At 47.1% G+C, this 12,204-nt stretch overlaps 1 protein-coding gene and 1 non-coding gene across 2 annotated transcripts in view; both read right to left on the bottom strand.

Annotated features, from left to right (window-relative positions):
• EEFSEC (eukaryotic elongation factor, selenocysteine-tRNA specific) overlaps positions 1–12,204 on the bottom strand; it is a 312,677-nt gene that overhangs the window by 40,154 nt on the left and 260,319 nt on the right. The window lies entirely within an intron of this gene.
• On the bottom strand, positions 4,891–5,027 carry LOC114806668. The gene has a single exon (XR_003754730.1). It is a non-coding gene; the product is annotated as a small nucleolar RNA SNORA7 (small nucleolar RNA).

The following is a 12,204-nucleotide window of genomic DNA, read 5'->3' as shown; positions in this document are numbered from 1 at the left end:
GGAGATGGGGGGAAAAGAGGGTTAAGCTGCGGAGAGGTGAAGGGGGGGGGCGGTAGAGGGAGTAGAGGGAGAAGGGGAGCTCAGTCTGGGAAGGCCTCTTGGAGGAGGTGAGTTTTAAGTAGGGTTTTGAAGAGGGGAAGAGAATTAGTTTGGCGGAGGTGAGGAGGGAGGGCGTTCCAGGACCGTGGGAGGATGTGGCCCGGGGGTCGACGGCGGGATAGGCGAGACCGAGGGACGGCGAGGAGGTGGGCGGCGGAGGAGCGGAGCGTGCGGGGTGGGCGGTAGAAAGAGAGAAGGGAGGAGAGGTAGGAAGGGGCAAGGTGATGGAGAGCCTTGAAGCCTAGAGTGAGGAGTTTTTGTTTGGAGCGGAGGTTGATAGGCAACCACTGGAGGTGTTTAAGAAGGGGAGTGACATGCCCAGATTGTTTCTGCATGAATTCCCACCTCCAATTCACCCATTCCCACCAGGAACAAAAGCTTCAATAGTAGACCCCAAAATAACAACAAATAAGACATTTCAAGACTCCTGGCCTTTGGCTTAGGTCAATTTTAGACTACATGTCAAAAGAATGTTTGGATTCAGAGGGGTCAAAAGTCAATTGGAAATAGGGGTTTAGGGCTTGTACACTGTTTCTGTTTTCCTGAGATAGTTTAGCTTTGAAAAATTTCTCTCACGGCGGTTTGGTGAATGACTTTACCCATCACCAAATGAAAACCCCTAAAACCCTATATTGCTACTGGCTCATGTTCATGAAAGCCTGTGAAGAGAGAAAGGCTGTTTGATTCAATGGAGCCCTCGGGGTACAAACCAGATGGCTGTGATTTTATAAGAGCTGAATAAACCCAGCTCTAGATTAAAAACCACTTATATTGGACAAATGGATCACCAAAGAGATGTGGTTATCTGTGAGACTGGTGACGGCGGGAAGATGAAGTAACTTGGTGGCTTGGGGGGGGGGGGGGGGGGGAGGCACATTATCATCCAGAACACTCATCAAGCTAAAAATCCAGGAGCTGTGGCGATTCAAGAACAAAGAAAGCATCCAATCCAATCAGCCTTGTGAGGACACTGAGTTCTTCGGCGCAGGGAACTTCACCAGTTCACCAGTGAGAATTCAATTAGGGAGAACTTGGGATTTGTTCTGATAGAACTCAGACTACAACACTTAGACAATTAGAAAAAGGAGGACTGGGGAAAATGATGAATAATGGGAAAAGAGTTTTTATTTTTATGAGGCACATGGGGTTTACATTAATACCTCCCTTCCTCTTAGTCTGACAAAAACGCTTTTTACATTTTCTATATTAGGTTTCAAAGTAGATCTTCGGAAAGAGCAGGTGGGAGGGGGAAGTCAGGAGGTTCATTCATAAACCCGAAGACTAAATTAAAAGAAATTTCAAATGATGAGATATTAAATAAAAGGACGACGACTGCCTGTGATTTAAAGGTGAGCTGATGAGCTGGGTGATGGCGATAGCCATAACAATTTAGGCAGCTCACATTAAACTGCAGCATTTAACCATGCGGTGGAGAGAAAAAAGCAGGCAAAGCATCTGCCTTTCTAAGGCAATCACTCTAATGATGGAGGAATTTAAAGAAAGGAGAGCACATAACAATACAATGCACTGTGGACATCTGAGCAGTGGAGGTTAACATTCTTATATGGAGGCAGGGATCATAGAGATTGACATTCCTAAGTGTGAGCAACTAGGCAAGCTGCCTCTAAAAGAAAGGCACTGAAAAGTCAACTTGAGTTCTTGGCTCTGCAATACTTGGGCATTTGCACAGAGTGTCCTAAGAAATTTGAAGCCACTAGGATTTCCACAGACCACCCAGTAGAGCTCCATTGTATCTTCTGAGGGCTGAGTTGGGAAATGCTTTCTCATAATTAAATGGTGGGAACCCATTGATAGAGCTTCCGGTGTGCAGACCCGCTGAAATTAAATTCCGATTTTTAAACCCAAATAATGAAATCTTACCCCGTGGCCGGGGGCATTTAAACGATGTTCACATTTTTAAAGGCGATGAGGAAAAACCACCTGATACAAGGTCCTTCCTAACAATCAATCAGTGGGTAAGTACATAAGTGCTGTGGGGCTGAGGATGGGGTGAATCCAAGTGCCCAAAGGGCACAGATCCAAGTGCATATATGACGCAGAAGGAAAAAGGAAGTTGGGGAAAAGAGGGCTTAATCAGGGAAGGCTTCTTGGAGAAAAGAACTGAGATGTGCTTGGGAACAAAATGTCCAGTTGTGAGAATGACTGCCCAGTTCAAATTTCATCTGCTTGTATTTGGAATTGCATACTTTATTCATCCCACCCTCAGCCCCACAGCACTGACATGATGATGATGTTGGTATTTGTTAAGCGCTTACTATGTGCAGAGCACTGTTCTAAGCGCTGGGGTAGATACAGGGTAATCAGGTTGTCCCACGTGAGGCTCACAGTCTTCATCCCCATTTTACAGATGAGGTCACTGAGGCACAGAGAAGTTAAGTGACTTACCCACAGTCACACAGCTGACAAGTGGCAGAGCTGGGACATGCATATGCATAATTTATTTATTTATATTAATACATCTCCCCCTCTCCAGACCGTAAGCTTCCTGTGGGCAGGGAACAGGCCTATCAACTCTGTTATGCTGTAATCTTCCAAGACCTTAGTACAGTGCTCTGCACATGGTAAGTGTGTGAGCAGGGAATGTCACTGTTTATTGTTGTATTGTACTTTCCCAAGTGCTTAGTACAGTGCTCTGCACACAGTATGCACTCAGTAGATACGACTGAATGAATACTACTGATTAATTGATGACTGATTCATTGACCTGCTCGATTGAGAGGGCACACTGCATGCCAGTTACCTGGAAGCAATACAGGTTAAATACCTGGTTAAATACCTGATTCCTAACACTGCAAAGAGATAACGCTAATTTCGGCTTTGTTTACACTACAAGTAAGTTTACAAACAGTAAGTGTTTTTTCACTTACTCCCTCATCGTTCCATACTGCTGATATTCCCAGGGGTTGTTTTGTTCTCTCTCCTGATCCCCAGTCTTTGTAAATCATTTGTGTCTGCCTGTTTCCCCCCCTTGAAATTGTAAATTCCCTGAGGGGAGGGATTTTGTCTTTTGCTTTTATGGTACTCTCCCAAGTGCTTAGTACAGAGCTCTGCACACAGTAAGTGCTCAACAAATATCTCTGATTAAGCCCTCCTTTCCTCTTCTCTCACTCCCTTCTGGATCACCTTGACTTGCTCCCTTTATTCATCTTCTCCCAGCCCCACAGCACTTTATGTACATATCTGTAATTTTATTTATTTATATTAATGTCTATCTCCCCCTCTAGACTGTCGGCTTGTTGGAGGCAGGGAATGTGTCTGTTATACTGTGCTCTCTCAAACGCTTAGTACAATGCTCTGCACACAGTAAGCACTGGCAGTAGTGGAAGGCAGCAGGAGACTTAAATCCCCAGAGGTGGTCCTTCTGGTTTGGTAGAGTCGATCCAGGGAATGTTAAAGTTGAATATGCCACCCGCCATTTAACTAGTTAGCTGTAGCTCGTTCTTTGTGGGCAGGAAATGCGTCTATCAATTCTATTATATTGTACTCTCCCAAGCGCTTAAGGACAGTGCTCTGCACACAGTAAGCGCACAATAAATGCCACTGATGGATTGAACTCCAGATCCCAGGTTGCTCCAGGGGGCGGAAGTAGACATCTTAGGCCATCCGGCAGGTTTAGAGGTTAATCCCCTGCCTCTCCTCCCCAGAGATTCACCCCTTCCTTCCACCAGGGTCACCCAAAGGCCTGTCAGCAGACTGAAGCAAGTCTGGATCCTATCAGTCCTTCCCAAGATGGTTCAGGAACTCTCACCCCAGGAGTCACCAGCTGTCTGGAACCAACCTAACTTACCAGGGAGGTAGGGCAAGGGCACATTCAGACCAGCGGGATCATTATTACTTTTGTTTCTTTGATTATACTTCATAAGCAACCAATATGGCTCCATGTTTGTGTGCTAAAAAGTGTTTAGGAGTAATACTAGTGTTGCTGCCTTGTACAGCAGTCATCACTTAGTGCCCCAATACCCACGCCTAAACCAAGGAAGTGCACCACTGATGTATGCTGAGAATGGAGCCAGAGAACCCACTCAAAGTAAAACTCCATCACTCATTCTCCAGCACCGATGAACCCCTGCAACCTGGCCTTTCCCGCACTCCAAAAAAAATCTGAGGGCAAATGAGATCATCAGAGCGATGGAAGGGATCTTAAGAGTTTATTTAATCCAGTATCATGCCTTCGCACAGAACTCTATCCTACTGCTAGAGGCCTCCAATCTAAACTCTACACTGCCGTACAGATCACCTTGTAGCGTCACTTGGCTCACATCTGCCCTTGCCTCAAAACCCTCCCCTGGTTTCCTGAATCCCTCTGCGTCAAATACGCACTGATCACAGTTGGCTTCAAGGCTCTCTTCCATCAGGCCCCAACTGACCTATCTGCTCTCCTCACCCGCTATTCCTCGATTTCCTATCTTCATTCTTCCCTAGCCAATCTTGCAATTGTACTTCTACATGACTGCCTCCAACCCATCGCTCACACTAGCTCCTTCAGCCTGGAATCAATCAACCAACAATCAACGGTATTTATTGAACACTTACTATGTGCAGAGCACTGCACTAAGCACTTATGCTGTCGCGTCATCTCCAACCCAGAGTGACTCCATGGCCACCTCTCTCCCAGAACGCCCCCCTCCACCTGCAATCGTTCTGGTAGCGTATCCACAGTTTTCTTCGTAAAAGTACAGAAGTGGTTTACCGTTGCCTTCTTCTGCACAGTTTGAGTCTCTTCCCTCAACTCTCTCCCGTGCTGCTGCCGCCCAGCTCAGGTGAGTTTTGACTTGTAGCAGATTGCCTTCCACTCGCTAGGCAATGGCCAAGCTAGGAATGGAATGGGTAGGCCTCTGCTTGACTCTCCCTCCCACAGCCAAGACCAGTAGAGTACTGGAAACTCTCCTGAGAGATCCTGAGAGGGGCAGTAAGCACTTAGTAAAATACAATCCAACAGAGTTGGTATACATGATCTCTGCCCACTTCCTCCCTTCCCAAATCCAACAATCCACAGCTGTCCTCACATTCAAAGCTCTCCTAAAATTCTACCTCCTCCGACAAACCTTCGCTGATTAATTCCCAGCACCTAAATCATACAAACTGTTAACCAGGATCCCCCGCGACGCCTCTCCCCGCTTCCCGTCTTCAGGGGAATCAGCATGGCGTAGTGGATAGTGCACGGGCCTGGGAGTCAGTTGGTCATGGGTTCTAATCCTGGCTTCGCCACTTGCCTGCTTTGTGACCTTAGGCATGTCACTTCACTTCTTTGCGCCTCAGTTTCCTCATCTGTAAAATGAGGATTGAGATCGTGGGCCCCAGGTGGGACAGTCCCTGTGTCCAACTTGATTTCCTTATATTCACCCCAACACTGACTACAGTGCCTGGCGCATAGTAAGTGCTTAACAGATACCATCATTATTATTATTATGGGATGCTGGCGGTCTTCAATTCATTCATTCATTCATTCAATAGTATTTATTGAGCGCTTACTATGTGCAGAGCACTGTACTAACTGCTTGGAATGTACAATTCGGCAACAGATAGAGACAATCATTAGCCTGGAGTGGCTCTGAGTTATCAGACAGCGGGCAATGCTTGTTATTGTCCCCTGCAGACTCTCATCTCGTGGCAGAGCTCCCCTCTCGGCCGACAGACCCAAAGACCAAGAGACCCAGGATGCTGGCCTCCAGGCCTCAGCGAGCAAGAGCATCCGTCCCACACCCGCGCTTCACATTTTATCCCGTGTGGTTCACGTGAGCGCCGTTAAGAAGCTGGAGGAATGCTGGTCACTTTCTTCTCCACCCACGCCGTCCAATAATAATAATGTTGGTACTTGTTAAGCGCTTCCTATGCGCAAAGCACTGTTCTAAGCGCTGGGGTAGATACAGGGTCATCAGGGTGTCCCACGTGAGGCTCACAGTCTTCACCCCCATTTTACAGATGAGGTAACTGAGGCCCAGAGAAGTGAAGTGACTTGCCCACAGTCACACAGCTGACAAGTGGCAGAGCCGGGATTCGAACCCATGACCTCGAACTCCCAAGCCCGGGGTCTTTCCACTGCTTCTCAATAGGCAGGATTAGCATGCACTCGGGTGCTATATATGCCTGGCATGACTATTCAAATGAGTTACTCGCTACATAAAAATCATCTTTGCTATTGCGCATGTCTGGTTGCTATGAGATGCGATGCAGCCTAGTGGGAACAGCATATTTCTGGAAGTTGGAAGACCTGGGTTCTAATCCCGGCTCTGCCACTTGCCTGCTGGGTGACCTTGGACAAGTCACACCTTCTCGGGGCCTTGGTTTCCTCATCTGTAAAATGGGGATTCAATACCTCTTCACCCTATCCTCTAGACTGTGAGCTGCATGCGGGACACCAACGGATATCTGTTCCAGTGCTTAGAACAGTGCTTAGCACATAGTGAGCACTTAATGACTACCATAATAATCATAATAACAATCCTGTCATTATGCCGGGGAGTTGTTTCCCCTAGAAGCAGCGTGGTTTGGTGGAAAGAGCTCAGGCTTGGGAGTCAGAGGTCGTGGGTTCTAATCCCAGCTCTGGCACTTATCAGCTGTGTGATTTTGGGCAAGTCACTTCACTTCTCTGGGTCTCAGTTACCTCATCTGTAAAATGGGGATTAAGACTGTGAGCCCCACATGGGACAACTTAATTATCTTGTATCTACCCCAGTGCTTAGGACAGTTCTTGGCACATAGTAAGTGCTTAACAAATACCATAATTATTATTATTATTATTAGAAACATCTCAACTCTAACCCTTTCCATCCCCAACAAAAACCCATCAGCAATTTCTAGCACTTATCAGTTAATCAATAGTATTTATTGAGTGCTTACTGTGTTCAGAGCCCTGTACTATGCTCTTACGAACTTACCTACAGCCATCCTCATTATCCTCTATGTTTATTCAATCGTACGTACATTCAATTAATTTAGTCTATTCTATTTGGAAACATTTCTATGTCTGTCTTCCCCAATAGAGTGGAAGTTCTTTGAGGGCACTGAATGTGTCACTCCCTTGTTTAGTACTTCCCAAGTTGCTTACTACTGTGCATTGTCCCCAGCGGATGAATAATAAGTACTACGACCACCTCCAGGCAAAGAAATTCTATGACACAGAGCTCCTTGGGAAAGGACCACATATAAATTCGTCGGATAATTATTAGCACCGAGACCCATAAAAAACAACACAAATTTGTGTGGTTCTTTTGCGCACCTGTTCTCTTCTCCCCTCCCTATTTCTTCCTCTCTCACTCCCCATTACCAGGGGCTTCTTTTTTCCCCAGTTCCCTTTCTTCTTTTCCTATTCCCCCCTCCCAATTTTCTCACCATCTCCTCCTTTCCCCATCTCCTCCATGCCATCCGCTCCCTCCCCACTTCCCCCACTTTTCCTTCTCTCCTCTAACTTCTCCCAGTCAGTCAATTCTATTTATTGAGAGCTTACTGTGTGCAGAGCACTGTACTGAGCACTTGGGAGAGTACAATATAACGACATAAAAGATTTCCTGCCCACACAAGATTACAGTCTAGAGGGGGAGACTGACATTACATAAATAAATAAATTACAGGTATGTACCTAAGTGTTGCCGGGCTGGAAGGAGGAATGAAGGGATGGGAGGGATGGAAGCAAGTCAGGGAGACAGAGAGGGCGTTGAAGAAAAGGAAAAGAGGGCTTAGTCAGGGAAGGCCTCTTGGAGGAGTTGTGCCTTCAATAAGGCTTTGAAAGCGGGGAGGGAAGTTGTCAGATATGAAGAAAGAGGTTTGTTCCAGGCCAGAGGCAGGATGTGGGCGAGAGGTCGGTAGCGGGATAGATGAGATCAGGGTACCATGAGAAGGCTACACATGCACACATGCATTCCTCTCTGAGGGTAGGTATTAAAGGATTGGGCCTAGAGTCAGGGGATGAGTCTCCCTTTTTCTCACTTTAAGACTGATCCACTAAATTGATTGGGAGCCCTATGTAGAATCCACCCTTTCTGGGGATCCCCATTTCTGTAGGTTCAGTTTGAAGCAGTGTATCACCAAGCTCACTTGGGTTCTAAACACCTCGCTCTTCCTGCCACCTATTATAAGCCCAGGCATGTAGGAAGAGGGGAGGAAGAGAAAGAAGACATAATAATAACAATAATAATAAGGATGGTATTTGTTATGCGCTTACTATGTGCCAAGCACTGTTCATAGCACTGGGGTAGATACAAGGTAATCAGGTTGCCCCACGTGGGGCTCACAGTCCTAATCCTCATTTTACAGATGAGGTAACTGAGGCCCAGAGAAGTGACGTGACTTGCCCAAAGTCACATAGCTGATAAGTGGCGGAGCTGGGATTAGAACCCACGACACCTGACTCCCCGGCCCGTGCTCTTTCCACTAAGCCACGGGAATACCTAGTTAAATGTTCGTTTTGTTTTAGTTTCAGCTCCAATCTGTAGATGCAAAGATGGGACTAGGAAGGTTTTTGTTTTTTAGGTTTGGTTTTTTTTTTTTTAAAAAAAAAAAAAGGGTCTGAGGGGATCGGACCCAACCCAAACTTGTGTTGGAGTGGCTCCAGATCGGATTGGGCGTTGAAAATCTGGCCCTTGCGGAAAGCTCCCAAATGTCTCCTCCGCACCTGACTGCGGATGAGCCCAAGAACCCCCAAAGTTGAGAGCTGTGGGCCCGGCCAGAGTTCGCCCCTGGAAAAGAAAACAAACTGAAACAAGAACCAGCTGGAGATTTCCCTCTCCTGCCACCCTCTGTGAATGCTCGGAGCAGGAGGGAAAAAAAAAAAAGCCCATCTTTTCTAGACCACTTTTTGTTTGGCAACAGCAGCAGTCATTTCTTTCTCCGGTATCAGGCCTCTGGCCAAGTGCGCAGCCCTCTGCCTTCAAGGGCCGTGGGCTTGGACGAGGGTGGCAGAGACAGGGGTGACAGCTGCCCCTCGGAAGTGGAAAGCCTGGAGGCCTACAGTCGGATGCTGAACCAGGAGGGAGGTAACCCTCCGTTACCAACTGTGGAGCCATCAGAATCCGGCCCGGCCCCTCTGCGGATGGTACTCGGAGCCTGCATTCCCCTTAGCCTGGATTCTAAATGAGGAAAGGCACTCGGAGAGCGAAAGTCGGTCTCCCCTCATTCATTCATTCATTCATTCATTCATTCATTCATTCATTCATTCATTCATTCATTCGTATCTATTGAGTGCTTATTGTGTGCAGAACATTATACTAAACACTTGGAAAGTACAATTCGGCAACTGATAGAGGCAATCCCTACCCAACAATGGGCTCACAGTCTAGAATGGGGGAGAGAGACAACAATACAAAACAAGCAGACAGGCATCAACAGCATCAGAATAAACAGAATTATAGATATATACACATCATTAATAAAATAAATAGAATAATAAATATGTGGGCAGAGAATATGTCTACCAACTGTTTTACTGGACTCTCCCAAGAGCTTAGTACGGTGCTGAGCCCACAGTAAGCACTCAATAAATACAACTGATTGACTGGGATTGCCTGGGATTGCTATTTCAGAGGGAAGTTCGCACAGCCGCCTGGTTTCATCTCCTCTTCCCCTTGACCTACAGGTGGAAGGATGGGGGCCAGAGGCAAAGAAAACTGCATCAACTGTGCCTGTTTCCAGACCATCTATTAAAAAAAGATTTTTAGTAATCATACCAACTAGCAATCCAACTAGGAAGGGCACCTTTAAGCTTCAGGGGGTGTCCCTGCATCCTGGTGGTGTGGATTTGATCAACGGCCCTGTCCACGACTTTCGCGATCTAAGCGATTTGGCTACGACAGTAAATATTTCACTTGGTAAAATAGTAATAATTTAATTTTCCTCCACCTGCGACATTGAGGGTTGTGCTTGATCTGCAATGTTTTTTATTTTGTGACAAGACCCTGTATTTTTACAATATTCCCACCCACCATCGTGTTCATACTCATCCACACCACAGATATGAGAAACCAGTGACTTATGCCCATTAACCCTATTAATTCACCTACCTGTTACTTCTAAGGTCCTGCTTTTGTCTCTAAAAGCTTAGAAAGCCCCAGGTTAATAATGCTGCAGGAGCACATGAGGGCTGCCAGAAGTGGGTAAGGCTCAGGAACCTAGGGAAAGGGCAGGATTCAAATTCAGGCGTGGTCAGGTTTAGGAGTTGTCCCTGGGGAAGAGGTAGTGGTGAAAAGGGAAAAAGTCACGGAAATATAGTTTTGAAAAGCCCAGGGCATTGTTTCATACCCAAAATAACCTTTATTTTGTTATTTTAAACACAGAGAATAACAACAGGGCAGGGGCTATGAGAACATGGGAGTTTCCAAACCACTGCTGCCTTTGTACCCTTTTGGGGGGACTGAGGGCGCTTGTTTAACCGAAAGGAAGCATGTGCTCCTGGGTGACTAAACTCTCTGACCTCTTCTTCCACCTGGGCTTTTCATCATCAGTTTGCTCAAAATTAATCCTCGCACCAGTTGGCCACGGATCAAAATCCTCAAGCGTCACAAATCTGGAAGGGACCTCAACATCTTGTCGAATCCAGCACCTTGCCTCCGAGCAGGCTGGCACCTGAGGCATTCCAGAGAGACGGCTTTCTGTCAGAGCCCCAGGTGCAAAGATTCCCCGGCAGCCTTTCCCAGGATTCATCGACCATGTCAGGAAATTCTTCCCAATAGCTCACCCAACCTTAGAAGCAAACAAACAGAATCTCCTTTCCTCATACTTCTGCCTTCTCACCAATCAATCGATCAATGGTCGTTACTGAACGCTTACTGTGTGCAGAGCACTGTGCTAGGCCTTTGGAAGAGTACAACAGAGTTAGTGTGGGCTAGGGGCTGTGCCAACTTAACTGCCTAGATTGTTAGATAACATCTCTAACCATTAGGGTGGATGTCAAGGAGAAAACCAACTCACTGACTCTCCCGGCATCTTGCTGTCACTACCAGAGAGAGATACTGGGCTGGATGAACCATTGATCTGATCCTGAAATGGCCCTGCTTAGACTCTTAATAATGATAATAATAATAATCATAGTATCCGTTAAGTGCTTATTACTTGCAGTGTACTAAGCACTCTGGGGTAGATACAAGACCATCAGGTCAGACAGAGTCCCCGTCCCACACAGGACTCACGGTCCAAGTGGGAGGGGGAAGAGGTATTGAATCCCCATTTTACAGATGAGGAAACCAAAGCCCAGGGAAATTAAATGACTCGTCCGCGTCACCAACAGGCAAGCGGCACATTCAAACCCACCCCCTGACTCCCAGGCCCCATGCTGCTTATGACCGTCTACATGCCGAGACCAACGTAAAAGACTCAGAAGTCAGGGTGGGTCCAAAACTGACCACAGGTCAAGAATCTAGAGAAACAAAAGTAGACAAGATCTTGAGATATATAAAGCAGAATAAAGCATGGAGGACCCATTAGATGGAGCAATCACCCACAGGGCTCTCTCCAGTCCTGGGCCTCACAACTAAAGGGGATCCTCAACTATCCAGGATAAATACATCCACCTCCCTGGGGAGGAATGGCCTCGCCTCCACTACGGCTCAGTGGAAAGAGCCCGGGCCTGGGAGTCAGAGGTCATGGGTTTGAATCCCGGCTCTGCCACTTGTCAGCTGTGTGACTGTGGGCAGGTCACTTCTCTGTGCCTCAGTTCCCTCATCTGTAAAATGGGGATGAAGACCGTGAGCCTCACGTGGGACAACCTCATTCCCCTGCAACTACCCCAGCGCTTAGAACAGCGCTCTGCACGTAGTAAGCGCTTAACAAATACCAACATTATTATACCTCTGTCCTCCACTGTCCTTCCAGCCTCAGCATGTCTCTCGAGCCTGGGTTGCTGCTGCTGTCCCGCGGGCTTCTTTCCATCATCCTTACCGATAGTGGGACCCTAGCGGGTTCCCCCATTGGCCTGTCAGGTGAGACAGAGACAGAACGTCCCCCAAAGTGTAACTGTCCCGTCCATTTTGGGGCAGCTAGTCACCTTCCAGTTAGAGGGTTCATCAAATAAGCAGCAGCGTGGCCAAGTGGATAGAGCAGAGGCCTGGGAGTCAGAAGGTCGTGGATTCTAATCCCGGCTCTGTTACTTGTCTG

Source organism: Ornithorhynchus anatinus, chromosome X1, assembly GCF_004115215.2.
Source record: "Ornithorhynchus anatinus isolate Pmale09 chromosome X1, mOrnAna1.pri.v4, whole genome shotgun sequence".
Taxonomy (NCBI): Eukaryota; Metazoa; Chordata; class Mammalia; order Monotremata; family Ornithorhynchidae; genus Ornithorhynchus; species Ornithorhynchus anatinus.
This window is presented reverse-complemented; position numbering and strand designations above follow the sequence as displayed.